The sequence below is a fragment of the Nyctereutes procyonoides genome, unplaced genomic scaffold (genome assembly GCF_905146905.1).
Source record: "Nyctereutes procyonoides isolate TBG_1078 unplaced genomic scaffold, NYPRO_anot_genome, whole genome shotgun sequence".
Taxonomy (NCBI): Eukaryota; Metazoa; Chordata; class Mammalia; order Carnivora; family Canidae; genus Nyctereutes; species Nyctereutes procyonoides.
In genome coordinates, this window is record NW_026575082.1 from 20,680,377 (window position 1) to 20,695,468 (window position 15,092).

A 15,092-nucleotide genomic window follows, 5' to 3' on the forward strand; every position below is an offset into this window, starting at 1 on the left:
GATGGAGGAAGGAATAATAGGTCCCAAAGTTCCATTAAGAAGCTATCTTCTCAAAAAAAAAAAAAAAAAAAAAAAAAGAAGCTATCTTCTCTTTTGGATAAGAAAACAGATACATCGGGATCCCTGGGTGGCGCAGCGGTTTGGCGCCTGCCTTTGGCCCAGGGCGCGATCCTGGAGACACGGGATCGAATCCCACGTCGGGCTCCCGGTGCATGGAGCCTGCTTCTCCCTCTGCCTGTGTCTCTGCCTCTCTCTCTCTCTCTCTCTGTGTTTGTGTGTGTGACTATCATAAATAAATAAAAATTAAAAAATAAAAAGTCAAAAAGGAAATTATAGAAATTTCTGCATTGACCAATTCCACTGTCTTTAAATATCCTAGAGGAGGTTACTATCCAAGAACTTCTACCTATATTCCTCCTCCTGTAGAATTTATAGATTTCTTCTCATGAAGAAGATGATAAGAAATCATTCCTCAGTGTCTATAGCTCTTTGTGAAGAGATTTTCTTCTTCAGATTTCAATCTTTCAAATTTCACTGCCATTTCAGTTTTCTAACATTTTTCTCTCTCTCAAAATTAGCTTAAATGTACATACCCGGAGACATTACCAAAAAAATAACAAGGGGATTATAGAGAAGGAAAATGACCTGATTTCATTAGATGACCCAAATTTGACAAACTCAGATTTTTTGAACACCATATTTGACAACAGGACTATAGGGACTTCAGAGTTAATCAAAAACTTTCCTGTGATAAAGCTACCCATATGTTCAAAAAGACTGATGCAGGTGAAGGAAAGATGGGCTACACCACAGGAGCACTTACAACGTAAGTGGGCTTGCAACTAATAATGCAAATAGTTTTCATATAAAACTTGTATGTGCTAAAATACAAATGAATTCCTGTGCACAGGAAAACATCATGGATAAGTATAGGACAGAGTAATAAAGGAGCACTAGAAGACTTGGCAAGGGATCCAGAAATCAGTTTTTGATTTTCAGAATGCCCACATCATGATAACTCATCTCTATCACGGCTCTAAGTACCTCCCAGAACTCAGGAAAGTATCTTCTTAGAAAATTTCAGATTAGGAACGCTGTAGTGGAGATCCCTGGGTGGCTCAGTAGTTTGGTGCCTGCCTTTGGCCCAGGGTGTGATCCTGGGGTCCTGGGATCGAGTCCCGCATCAGGCTTCCTGCATGGAGCCTGCTTCTCCCTCTGCCTGTGTTTCTGCCTCTCTCTCTGTGTGTGTGTGTCTCTCATGAATAAATAAATAAAATCTTTAAAAAAAAAAGATTTATTTATTTATTTATTTATTTATTTATTTGGGGGTGGGGGCAAAGGAAGAGGGACAAATAAACTCCATCTGTTTTTCTTTTGTTAATCTGCCTTTCTTTCACCAGCCTGATTTACAGGGCCTCAGAGAACTTAAAATGGGTAGAGGAAGAGATTCTCTCTTCTTTCAGTATCAACTATGTAAAAACTAAAATGGGGGCAGCCCAGGTGGCTCAGTGGTTTGGTGCCTGCCTTCAGCCCAGGGTGTGATCCTGGGGTCTTGGGATCGAGTCCCATGTCAGGTTCCCTACCAGGATCCTGCTTCTCCCTCTACCTGTGTCTCTGCCTCTCTCTCTCTCTCTCTCTGGTCTCTCATGAATAAATAAATAAAATCTTAAAAAAAAAAAAAAAACTAAAATGGCATTTGTGGCAAACCGCAAGTATTTTTGTGTCAGTGACAACCTATATTTTGCATTCTTGTGAGGTTTATGCATAAAATAAGTATTCGCAAAGTTTTTTTGTTTGGTTTCAATGTTTTCAATTTCATCATTACTTCCAATCTTTAAGAAAGTATAGCTGAGAACAGTATATCCTGGAGGAGCAAAGTACATGGAGAGGCAAAAAAATGGCAATGCAGTAAGAAGCTATCCTGGAGAACAATATTGAGGGTCCACCATCCACTATGAGTTTCTAGGGAATCACTTAGAAAAAACGTTAAAAATTTTGAATTGTTATATGTAGATAACTATTTAAAAACACACATAAAATTAAAGGACTCCTTAAAGGGTATAAGGACTTAAGTCCACTGATATAACTGCATTTGGCATTATCTGTCCCAAATTAACTTTTTGGCAAGCTGAACAGCATTCCTTGTACAAATAAACAGTATGGCCTGTTTTCTATGAATTTTTTTAGAAAGGAATAAATCCCTAGGATTATCCTTCTGATAAGGCCCAGTGCTGTGGAGATGGGCATGCCACTTAAATTCTCTATCTTCTTTGTCAGTTCTAATGAAGTGTCTAGACATGCAGAAGGAAGTAAAAAATTGAAGCAATCAACTACATCATTTGGACAGAAAATCACATACAGCTGAAATATTGAGTTGATTGGATAAAATGAAATAAACTTCCCGCCAGTCCTCACTTTTCACTGCTTGCTCAGACACAATTCTTGTCTAGGATGTAATAACTGGGCTCAAAACTGGCACAAACAAATAATTTGAAAATGTATGCAATTCAGCTAAATAGCTGGTAGTCAGTTCACCCTCATCACAGAAATAGAGACCACTAGTCACAATGAAGTAAACCACCAGTTCTCCATGGTCACAATTCCTTGGCCAAAACCTAAGTTTGCATATATAGTACCTCAAAATAACTGGATAAAAGTTGGCATTTCAGCCAAATATGCAGATTTGATAAACACACAGATATGTCATCTGATCTTTGGGTTTTCCATTTCTCTACATATTTACAAAATATCTATTAACTAAAACTTATTCTACAAATATGGAAGAAGACTGGAATATTAGACATTTGGGTGGGATTTACTGGGGAGACAGAAAGAAAAGAAGCTTCCGGGAACCTTATATGTAAGTTATCTCTTGCAATCCTCACACACACAAAAATTGTCATTCCTCCATTCAACAGAAAAACCAAATCTGAGTGCCCACTGTGGCAATACAGTTAATGTGCAAAGAGAGATGGCCCCAATTCTCAAAGTTCACAGGGAGATAGACACTGAGCAAATATTGAATACTGTGTGCTCTAATAAAAAGGAATATACTGCTCTGAGAGTACGTAACAAAAGAAGCTGATCTAGACGAAGGATCCTTCATTCCAGAGATGAGGCCACAGAAGTTCAGCATACTGATCAAGGTCACATAGCCAAAAAGTTATAAAGGAAGAAATCCTTTCCTGCCTAACTCCAGAGCTCTATGCTCCTTCCCTTATGTTTCTCTGGAGCTAAGACAACTGCATGAAAGGGATAGGAGGTAGTCACAAAGCCAGGAAGAATCTTTGCAGTGGATTATACCTTTCTTCTAGCTCATCCAGTTTAATATTTCCTACAAAGGTTCCTAAATCTGAGGAAAAGGTTTACAAATCCTCACAGACTAGGGGTACTTGGGTGGCTCAGTTGGTTAAGCGTTTGCCTTAAGCTTAGGTCATGATCTCAGGGCCTGGGATCAAGCCCCACATCAAGCCCCGTGTCAGGCTCCTTGCTCAGTGGGGGGTCTGCTTCTCCCCTCTGCTTCTGCCCCTCCTCACCCTTCATGTTCTGTCTCAAATAAATAAATAAAAGCTTTTTTAAAATCCTTGCAGAATTGATGAATTCTGATTTTATTCATTTACCACACCTCTCTGGCTACATGCTGACACCTCTCTGGCTGCATGCTGGGACTTGATGTAGATAGCTGAGCAGGTCCATGAATTCCTGGTTGGTAGTTATTGCTCATTGTCATATTACAAACACAATGCAGGAGATAATTATGAAACCAGTCCCAAGACCCAAGGCAATCACAGGTGAAGAACATGGCTACTACTCTGTTGTACAAATTATCATTAGGTTGATTTCATACTTCCTGTATTCGTATTAAAGGTGGTACATATTGACCAACTTCTTCACATCTTGGTATGTCATTGTTAGGGTGAACCACTGGCCCAGCTTTTCAGGAACTTTCCTAATTTTAAAACTATAAGCCCTAATCCTGAGAAATTCCTCAGGCCCAGGCAAATGAGGATGTTTGGGCACCTGGGTCACTGTGCTGCTTAGGGATCAGAGAGTTATAGGATAATCATACCTTGTGGAAACACATGCAAATATACATATTTGGTGATATTGGATCAAAATACATGAGGTGCTCAATGACATACATGGAAGTTCAAAGAAGTTCTCCTCATTAGCAATGCACCACAATGTACAAACTGGTAATCAAGTGCATTAATGCAGCACTGCCATCAATCCCTGCATACACACAAACACAAATATTTGCAATGCATTGTCTCAGATGATTTGTACTTTTGGTATCCATTAAATAAACCTGTGCCTTTAGCCTGCACTGGAAGAAATAACCATGGCTTCACATCTGGGAAGTATGCACACCACTTCACACAGTCACACAGTCCAATGCAGTTTTGACTGACATCATCCTGCCAGTCCCTTACCCTCCCCAAGGCACCCCTCCCCTAGCAGGTCAAGCGCAGTCATTACCTGATGTTTTGACAGAGTCCAAACATGATGTGCAGACTGTATAGCTACCCTGTAGGAAAATGCCTGCTTTTCTGGCTAGTACAAATCTATGCAATACATATGATGGGTTTTGTTCCTTTCTTTTTGTTTTCACAGATGAAGACCAACTGACAGGTAAAGTTTTTTGTTTTTATATTTTCCTACAGAAAGCAAAAGAGGTCAAAATTGATACACAGTGAACTCATGATTCTTTGCTTAGCTCATTTTTACCATACAAGAAGTTGTACAATGTTGAAGACCAAAGTCTAATTGTTATATTAGCAGGTATGTACAGCCTTGACATATTGAGACTTCCTGTCACCTTCCTCCAAGCAAAACAAAACAATTACAGCTATGACACCAGGAACTTTAACAGATGAAAAAGCAGCTCTCCATATAGTCATGCTGTAGTCCACCATCTGAGTCAGTATCTATTCTCCAATAGGCACAATTCCAGATTCAATTTATATATTACGTTATGAGCAAAATTCAGCCTTTTGGAATCTTAGCACACCTCTTAGGTAATTAACAGAAATTTTATGCAATTAACCAAGGACAGATTTCAGATAAAAGTAAATAATTATTCCAAGGTGTTATAGGAAACAACCCCACAGCCTGAAAAACATGTCAGTCGTGATTATTTTAAGTGATTAAAGTATTTTTCTCTCTTCCATACAAAAAAAAATGTAGCTATGTAAATAACACAGTGTTATTTTCTTAGTGTTACTTCTGATATTGGATATAAATATGTATGTAATAACTTGCTATAAAAAATAAGGTCAAGTCTCCACTTTCACATCCAGTTTCATCAAGCCAGAATTACCTTGGAAGGAAGAATGCACTTGTTTTGCCATCAGTACTACTCTGCTCAGTTCAATCTGCTGGAGATCCTTTGGGGGCTCACATTCAGCACACTTCCTAGGCTAACCAAGGCATGTATTGCTGGTTTCATTATTAATTCAACAGCCACCAATTATGGAATATTTAATGTAATCAGGCTTTGTCTTAGGCTTGCTGCATAAACTATTATAAATCCACACAACTATGAATAACAGGAGTTGTTTTTTGAAATTTTACCGATAGGGAAAGCAGCACAGAGTGGGTTGATTAACTGCAAAGATCACCCAGCAGGAAGCAGCAGCAGCAATAGGATCAGGGTGCACACGTATCAGATTCTGTTCACATATCCATGTATACAGCAGGACGCTTTGAAGTGTTAAAATATGGCATGAATTAAGATTTTTGCTTCTCTCAGAATTCTTTTTTTTAAAGTTCTTAATTTTGTAAAACATTGACTTTTTGTTTTGTTTTTTAAGTGGGAGCACAAATGGGTTATCCAGACTATCTTTCCTGTGATATTTGAATTTTTTCTCAGCGTGTTTGTATTTTATTGATGCAGATGCTCAGCCCTTGACCACAGACTCCCCCAACGAGTACAGCTGCTCCTTCCGTGGCTGCTTCTTGGTCTTCAGTTTCTCCCCCGTTCAGTCGGCAGCACATGACTTGTGTCTTCTGGGACTGCAGACCTGGGGGATTGTACTTCCTACCCCTGTAGAATTTCCTGAGGTTCTCTTTCTGAGTCTGGTTGGTGTAGGTGAGATCACTGAGATGGGTTTGCTAACAGCTTGCATCCTGGAGAGTTTGAAGCCACACACCCTGTCAGTTTGGTACCCCAAAGCTGGGACATCACCACCTCAGGTCTTCCAGCAGTTTAAGAGGCTTCCCCTTGGTGCGAAGGTCTTGAGCCTTAACAAGACCTTTGCTGAACAATCTGCACCACCGCCGCCAAAGCGAAGAGCCACATTTGAAATATTTTAAACATAAAAAATTCTGAAGCTGACCGAATGTTAAAACCCAAATAACAGGAGACAGTTAATTTTTTACAATTGTAAAATAACTAGAAATAGATGTGTTAAGTATTAGAATAATTATTGAAGTTAGTTCTCTACTAGTTCTAAAAAAGAGGTAAATAAGGAAGAGTATATAATTCTAATTATTCATTTTATAAAAAATAAAGTTTTCTTAGAAGAGACAAATATTTTTTCTGCCAATAAATCTTAAACAGCGGGACGCCTGGGTGGCTCAGCAGTTGAGCACCTGCCTTCGGCCCAGGGTATAATCCTGAAGACCCGGGATCGAGTCCCACATCGGGCTCCCTGCATGGAGCCTGCTTCTCCCTCTGCCTGTGTCTCTGCCTCTCTCTGTGTGTCTCTCATGAATAAATAATAAAAAAATATTTAAAAAATAAATCTTAAAAGGGATTGTTAAAAACCATTGCCATGTAGTGAGTGTCCACTCTATGCTAGGCCCTGGACTTAGCAGAACGCATATATCACCTTTTAAGAAGAACAAACATCATTGCAATCCTTTTGATAGACTCATGGAATAAAAGAAAATATCTCTGACTATAATTTTGCAATTGTTTTGAGGCATTCTTCAGATGACTATTTTTTTATCTGCCTTCTATTTAAAAAAAACATTGTATAGTATTAACTATTAGAAAGAACATTTCTAGAAATTAAGACAAATAAAAGATGTGACCTAGCAAGTTTTGATTTCTGCGTTGCTGGCCGGGTGCAGGAACAGAATCAAAGACACTAGAGAAAGAAAGAAAGAAAATCCTTTTACCAGCTCTGTGAAATGTCAAATACCTTAAGTAAGCATTTGGCATTTTCAAAACTGCAGTCAGTTTATAGATGAATTCCTTAATATGTTCCTGTTTCATAGTGCTCTCTGTTGCCAAAAAATCCCTGATATGCAAAAAGCAGTGTTAGAATTCTATGGTATTGCTAAAAATTCTCATGTGTAGACTCTGTCATCCTGTCTTTGTTTTAAGTAAGCTGAATACATATTTTGTAACTTGGAATAGGTAACATTCACTTTAGAACTTGCAAATATATACTGTTTTTAAAATGGGAACTATGATTATTTAGGAGGCAATCTACATCACTGCTGTAGGTAAACTTTGAGATTTGCTTTTGTATTTTATATTCCCCTTGTAGGTTTTTGTTTTCATTATTTAAGATAAACAATGCCTACTCTCTGCAATTCTTTTTCTCTTTGTACTGTTTTAAATGAAATGAAGCAATTACTAATAAGGCATTTTCACTATATATATTTTTTGTACTGTAATATTTTTAACATTGAGACTCATTCAATCTAGTTGCAATACTGGAATGACTTGAACTCAGAGTTTTATGATGACTACAAATGGATTATATGGAAATAACTGAAAAATATACTACGCTAAGGACACCTAGGTTGCTCAGCAGTTGAGCATTTGCCTTAGGCTCAGGGCATGATCCTGGGATCGGAGCATCGAGTCCTACATCAGGCTTCCCGCAGGGAGACGTCTTCTCCCTCTGCCTATGTCTCTGCCTCTCTCTGTCTCTCATGGGTAAACAAACAAATAAATAAATCATACACACACACACACACATACGCACTAGCCTAAAACATTACATTTATATATGTGTATGTGTGTATATGTACATATATGTGTGTATACATTTATATATTTGTGTATGTACATTTGTAATGCAGTTAATTTATATTCAACATACACATACACACACACACACACACACACACACACACACACACACACAATGAAGGTGATTCAAAGTGTTTAGTTACCAGTCAGAAGTAACCAAGACAGCATCTTTGCTTGTGATAGCTTCCATCCTCCAGAAATCACACTCAAATATCTCCTACCACCTATTCAGGACCAAGCTGGGCTATTTTCTCCTAAACTGAAAAATAATGAGTCCTGGTTGTATGTGCTAGATTTTCATCTGTGAATAGAGGAAGTGATCTCTCCCAGATCTCTTCCCAGTGGGGTCTGAACTGACACTGGATTATCTATCTGCAGAAACATGGAATCCTGACATGTCTAGGTAAGTCAATTAAGTCCACTCCTCAACTGGTCTTTAGCTCAGGGCATTGCTTTATAATTATGTCAAGCCCTCCTATTGTGAGCTATCCCATATGTCCTCACCTGAGAAGCATGCTCCTTGTGTTTCACTGAACTGTTCTTTAGTGAGCTCCACTGACTAAATTTTATTATCCTCCTTTCAATTTATCTGAAATATCAAATGGCCGGTTCAAGAGAACTGAACAATGACCCACAGCAGTGCTGTATCTGTGAGTTCATTTATTCATGTTCACAAGCTCTTTTCTATTGGTCAGTGTTTCTCAAAGAGTAGTCTACATACCAGAATCTCCTGCGGAGTTCATTAGAAATGCAGGCCCCCAGGTCCTACTTCTTAAATTAGAATCTCTCAGGGATAGGAATAGATCAACGTGTTAGAAGATGTTTTTGTTTTTGTTTTCATTTTCTTGTGTTTTTGTTTTGTTTTGTTTTTTAATTTCCCAGGATGAGACCAGTTTAGCCACTTGTAATGTATCTTCAGGAAAATTATTTAAACACTCTCAGTTTCCCTGAGCCTTAATGCTGTTAGCTGCAAAACGAGAAGAATAAAAACCATCATTCAAGGCTACTTGGTGTAGTACAAAGTTCATGTTCAACCTGACAAATGATAGATTTTTTTTTTTCATTTGCTAGATTGCTACTGGGTTTGGGGCTTCTGGTGTTCCTCTGGGAACTATGGGGAGGAGTTCATATCAGCAGCCTCTGCTGCCTAGGAACAGAAGAAATGAAAAAGACAGAGGCCAACAGGTGTTGTAAATTCTTCTATGAACAATGGATCGTTTTAATAATATTTTACTTATTAAAAAAAAAACAAACAGAGGGCTGCTGATTTAAACTTCAAAATGAGCTAAGTAGGAGTCAGAAGTAAAGAGTGTGTGCTGGCCTATACAAAGAGGACTTAAGATACTGGCTTTATTTTTTTTTTTTAAGATTTTATTTATTTATTCACGAGAGAGAGAGAGAGAGAGAGAGAGAGAGAGAGAGAGAGAGGGGCAGACACAGGCAGAGGGAGAAGCAGGCTCCACACAGGGAACCTGACGCAGAACTCGATCCCGGGTCTCCAAGATGGCGCCCAGGGCCTAAGGCAGGCGGCAAACCACTGCACCACCCAGGGATTCCCGATACTGGCTTTATTTTTAAGTCAACTTGGCTGGGCCATGGGGCGCCCAGATATTTGACCAAACATTATTCTAGGTGTTTCAGTCAGAGTGTTTGAGAATGAAATTAACATTTAAATTGGTGGACTGTGAGTAAAGCAGACTGCCCTCCATAATGTGGGCGGGTCTCATCCAATCAACTGAAGATCTGAATAAAACAACAAAATAAAATAGCTTCCCCTGACCAATAGAAAATTCTCCAGTACACTAACTTCAGACTTCATCTACAATGTAGCATTGGTTTTTCCAAGTTCTACAGCAGAATGCCTTTGAACTTAAACTGGAACATCAACTCTCCTGGGGCTCCACCCTGCCAGCCTTCCAACTGGAGCTGCAGCATCAGCAGCCTGCCAGCCCACTCTGCAAATTTCAGACTTGCCAGCCTCTATTATTATGTGAACCAATTCCATATATCTCTACACACACACACACACACACACACACACACACATACCCTATTGGTTCTGTTTCTCTGGGGAACCCTGACAAATACAGAGGTCTTAAATAACAGACCACATTATAGAACCTTCCTTTTCTAGGTGACAGGAAGACTTTGAAGATTTTTAAGCCCAGGAATATCATGGCCAGGGCTAAGCCCAGACTTAGCAATCTCAGAGTGGAGTACAGGATCATACAGAAAGCAGAGACCAAAGGGAGAAGATGGTGGAGGAGTAGGAGGACCCTGGGCTCATTTTGTTCCACAAACACAATTTGATAACAACCAAATCATTCTAAATACCCTAGAGATCAACCTGAAGACTGACAGAACAAATTCCACAACTAAAGGGAGAGTAAGGGACACTTGGGGGGCTCAGCGGTTGAGCATCTGCCTTCGGCTCAAGGCATGATCCTGCAGTCCTGGGATTGAGTCCCTCATCAGGCTCCTGCATGAAGTCTGCTTTTCCCTCTGCCTATGTGTGTGTGTCTCTCATGAATAAATAAATAAAATCTTTAAAAATAAAATAAAATAATAAAATGAAATGAAATAAAATAAAATAAAAAATAAAAGGAGAGTAAAAAGGAGAAACCAGATGCAGGATGGTCAGTTAGGAAGTTACCATATTTAGGGGGGAAGCACTGAGAAAGAAAAGATGGAAATGGATGGAAATTTTCAGAAATAGAATCAACAGAACCTGGTGACTGGTTACAGGTGGGAAGTGAGCAAGGTTGAGAGAGGAGTTGGCGAGGACAGAAGTGTGAGGATAGGGATCTAGAAAAATGGTGATGGCCTTAACCTAGATAGGAATGCCAAGAAAAAGAACTGGTTTGTGGGGAAGTGCTCATGAGTTCAGGTTGGAAATACTGAATTTGATTTGCTAGTGGAGTATCTAGGACACCTGGAAATTTGAGGCTAGTTATTAAAAGAGGAACAATGGTAAAAATGTATTGAGAAATTAATATGTGCTAGCACAGTGTCTCACACTTCAATAGCCTAATCCACTGTAATCTCTCCAAGCATCATGAGACAGAAACTCTCAACTATACAAATATCCCCTTTACAAAGGAAACTGAAGCTTCAGGAGTTTAAGTCCCTTAGGAGACAAGCATGCACAGTGAGTCAGAGAACAGTAATAAGGCCAGTGTGGCTGAAAGGTAGAAAACTAAAGGCATGGCCAGGAGCCAAGTCACAGAGGGCCTCTGGAAACCATTTGCACTGCTTTTAAGGGTGATAAGAAGTCACTGGGGCAGCAGGAGACTCGGGTTTTTAATGTAATTTAATGTTTCAGAAGACTCATTCTGTCTGCCATGTGGGAATAGGCTGGAGGAGGCAAAAGTAGAATCAAGGACCTCAGGTAAAAGGCTCTTGGCCAGAAGAGATGATGCTTTGGACCAGAGTAGGAGAAACAGGGTTGGGTAGGAAAACATTTGGAAATCAGAACTTCTAGGCTTCATTCAAGAACTCCCTCAGGCAGTCGGAAAAGAAGTCTAGGATGACTCCAGGGTCTCTGGACTCAGCAAGTGGGTGCTTGGCTGTGCCATTTACCATTGTGGATAGCACAATGTGGAAGACGGAGAAGTCAGAAGGGGACACCATGAGTTCTATTTTAGACATGTAAAAGTTATCAGCATAACTTAGTAGAAGTAACAATATCTCATGTATGGACCCCTAAGCATAGGTCGACAGAATAGAATCTGAAATACTGAAAAGTACTCTAGACCATGTCTTCCTATTGTTCATGGAGGATCATCACTTTAGGACTGAGTTATTTTTGTGTGTATGTTATAAAACCTAACCTGAACCTAACTGTACCATAAATGCTAACCCAAATGGAACTGCACAACATAGTGTATATCAAGCCCCAAAGTCTTGGGGAAGTTCAAGTGATGCATGAGAGGCTAATCTTTTCCTGCGGAGAAGGAAAAGCCAGTGGAGACTCTGGAATAACAATATGGACCAGTATCTAATGGGAATTTACTGTTCTAAGTCTTTACCTGCAAGTTCCCTTTAACCATATGGGATAGGTAGTATTATAGCCTTCGTTGTATGGAGAATTCATCTAAGTGACAGGCTAGAAAGATTTGGTGGCCATATGCTAAACAGAATAGAGGCAGAAAGTAAAAGTCCTGGAAAGCAGTCAGGAGTCTCCCTTCGATAGGCCATGTTTATTCATGAGAGATGGCAATAAAAATGAAGAAAATAGAAACGGCATTGGAGAGACACTGATTAGAATGTAAGCCCCAAAAGGAAAGGAACCACACCTGTCTTTTACTTGGAGTGCCTGAAACAATGACTGGAATAGAATAGACAACAAACATGTGCTAAAGAAAGAAACAATGGGGAAAAGGAAGGGAAAGACAGAGGAAGGAAGGAAGGAAGGAAGGAAGGAAGGAAGGAAGGAAGGAAGGAAGGAAGGGAGGGAGGGAGGGAGGGAGGGAGGGAGGGAGGGAGGGAGGGAGGGAAAGGAAAGGAAGGAGGGAGGGAGGAGGGAGGAGGAGGGAGGAGGAAGGGAGGGAGGAGGGAAGGGGAAGAGAAGAGGAGGGAGGGAGGGGAAGGAGGGAGGGAAGAACAACAACATAAAGGAAGTAAAACTTTTTCATGTGTGTGTTTGGGAAGTAATTACATGCTGGAAATTTTTACTGCCAGGCTTCTCAAATTTTCTGAAAATCTGTCTAGTTCTCTTTAAGCAAGCTCCAGTTTCTTCATCTAAACTTGCCACTAATGTGATTTTTTTTTCAGTATCACAAATAGGTGTTGGCAATTTAATATAATTACCATTAGGTATAATTTCTTCCTCATTCTTCAAAATGTTCCCTAAATGTTTGAAGGTGTGTATATAGGGTATAATGGGGAGATAAAACACCACCATCACAACTATAAAATTTTATTATTGTTGCTTATATAATAGCTTTACTACAGCTCTCCATGTTTTTTCAAAATGCTATATATTTCCATGTGAGTTTAACAAATAGAAATTAATCATGGATAGAATCCTCTACCCAAAAATATCTAGTATTTTTTTATTCAACATTTTTACTATACAAATAATTTGTTTTTAAGTACATAAGTAGCTACTTTTGCCCTAAAGGGTCTGGACATGCAAATATCTGACATAATTTTTTTTAAAATGAAAGGATGTATGAATAGGAAGAAAAAATCTCTGGAAATTCAAATACCTCAGTAAAAACTGTTCACAATATGCACTGAATTCAAGTGAGATGTGTTAAAATAAATCTGGCATATGTTGTTTTCCATTCTGTCTTTTCAAGAGTTCATTCTGTTGTTTCCTTCTTTGTTTCCTTTTTCTTTTAGTTTTTTTTTTTTTCCCCTCTCCTCAAATTGTCATTTATATATGAGTTTAGGACTCAAGATTCCAGTTTCATCACTCTGGAGAATCCTTAGCACAAAGGAAGTACTGGTATTCCTGGGATATCATCTTCACTGATTATTCCTACAGTGAACAGACTGTCATAGATATTCTCACTTGAAATGAAATAAAACAATGTTTTCAAAAAGAATTGTCCCTAAGAACTCTGGGTATTCTACACTGTACAGTATATAAATATCATTGTGAGCAAAGGTTAAGAAATCAGAGATGAGGGATCCCTGGGTGGCGCAGCGGTTTGGCGCCTGCCTTTGGCCCAGGGCGCGATCCTGGGGACCCGGGATCGAGTCCCATGTCGGGCTCCCGGTGTATGGAGCCTGCTTCTCCCTCTGCCTGTGTCTCTGCCTCTCTCTCTCTCTCTCTCACTGTGTGCCTATCATAAATAAATAAATAAAAAAAAAAGAAATCAGAGATGACTCCGTGTTTTGGCAGCAACACAGAATGTTGGGTAAGTGCAAGGCCCTAGAGTCAGGCTGTACAGCTTCAGGTTCAGGTTCAGGCCCAACTGCTTGTTCTGGATTTCCCTGTGCCTCAGTTTCCTCTCTATAAAACAGGGATACTAATGACAATAATGGTATCAGAAGACTGTTGTGAGTTGTAAACAGCTTAATTTATGTAAAGCATGATGATGCCTAGCACTTATTATCATTTCTTTTTAAAACACACACTGCTGGGGCTCCTGGGTGGCTCAGTCAACTAAGCATCTGACTCTTGATTTCTGCTCAGGTCCTGAGATGGAGCCTTGTCTGAGGCTCCACACTCAGCAGAGTCTGCTTGTCCATTCTCCTTCTCCCTCTGCTACCCTCTTTTCTATGAATAAATATTAAAAAACACATACACTGCTTGCCACTTCCATGAAATCAAAAGAAGATTCTTTAGTGATCTGGGATTCAACCAATAAGAAGATTATCATCCAGAGAAGTTTATCTGAATTCTCTTTATTAGGAAGGGAATTGTCTGCTTCTATGTTATACAAAATTCCAGGAAAAAAATAAAAATTAAAAAATATATCTGGGAAGATATATCTGGGTTTGTTTTGGTAGATGTTAGAAGACTTGGTAAATAGTTGTTTTTATTTACTTTAATTTCATAATTGTTAATAACAAATAAAAATCTAGTCCTAGCTCTTTATCCTGCTCTAATGAATCTTTTTTTTAAGTTCCTTTTGGCTAAATGTCCTCTAATTATTTCATGTATATTAAACTTGTTCTCATCTGAACTCATCTACAAATTCACTGAGACCTGAAGTCATGATGAGCTCCTCTCCATTTTTCTTGAAGATCCAAATACCATACTTCAGGTTCCCAAAATCTTTGTTGATTAGTTGTTAATAAGTCCTTAAATTTGTGTAGTATTTTATAATTTACAAAGCATTTCCATATATACCATTGCATTTTGTCCTCATAAAGAGATTATCAACATTTTCCAGGTTAGGAAACTGGGGCAGAGAAAAATTAAATAATCTGCCAAAGATCATAAAAATTAGTATTAAAAATCAAACTTTGAGTATCAGTCTTCAGAGCCAGCCCAGTATTCCTCACACTACACTTTCCCCACCATCTATTCCCCATCCTCAACCCCTAACAATGAAGGGACTCTCAGGCACATCACGGGTTTACATATTCAGGAGTTAAGTAGCTTATCCAAGGCCACGGTTTTGAATCCCAAGTCCTGATTCCCAGC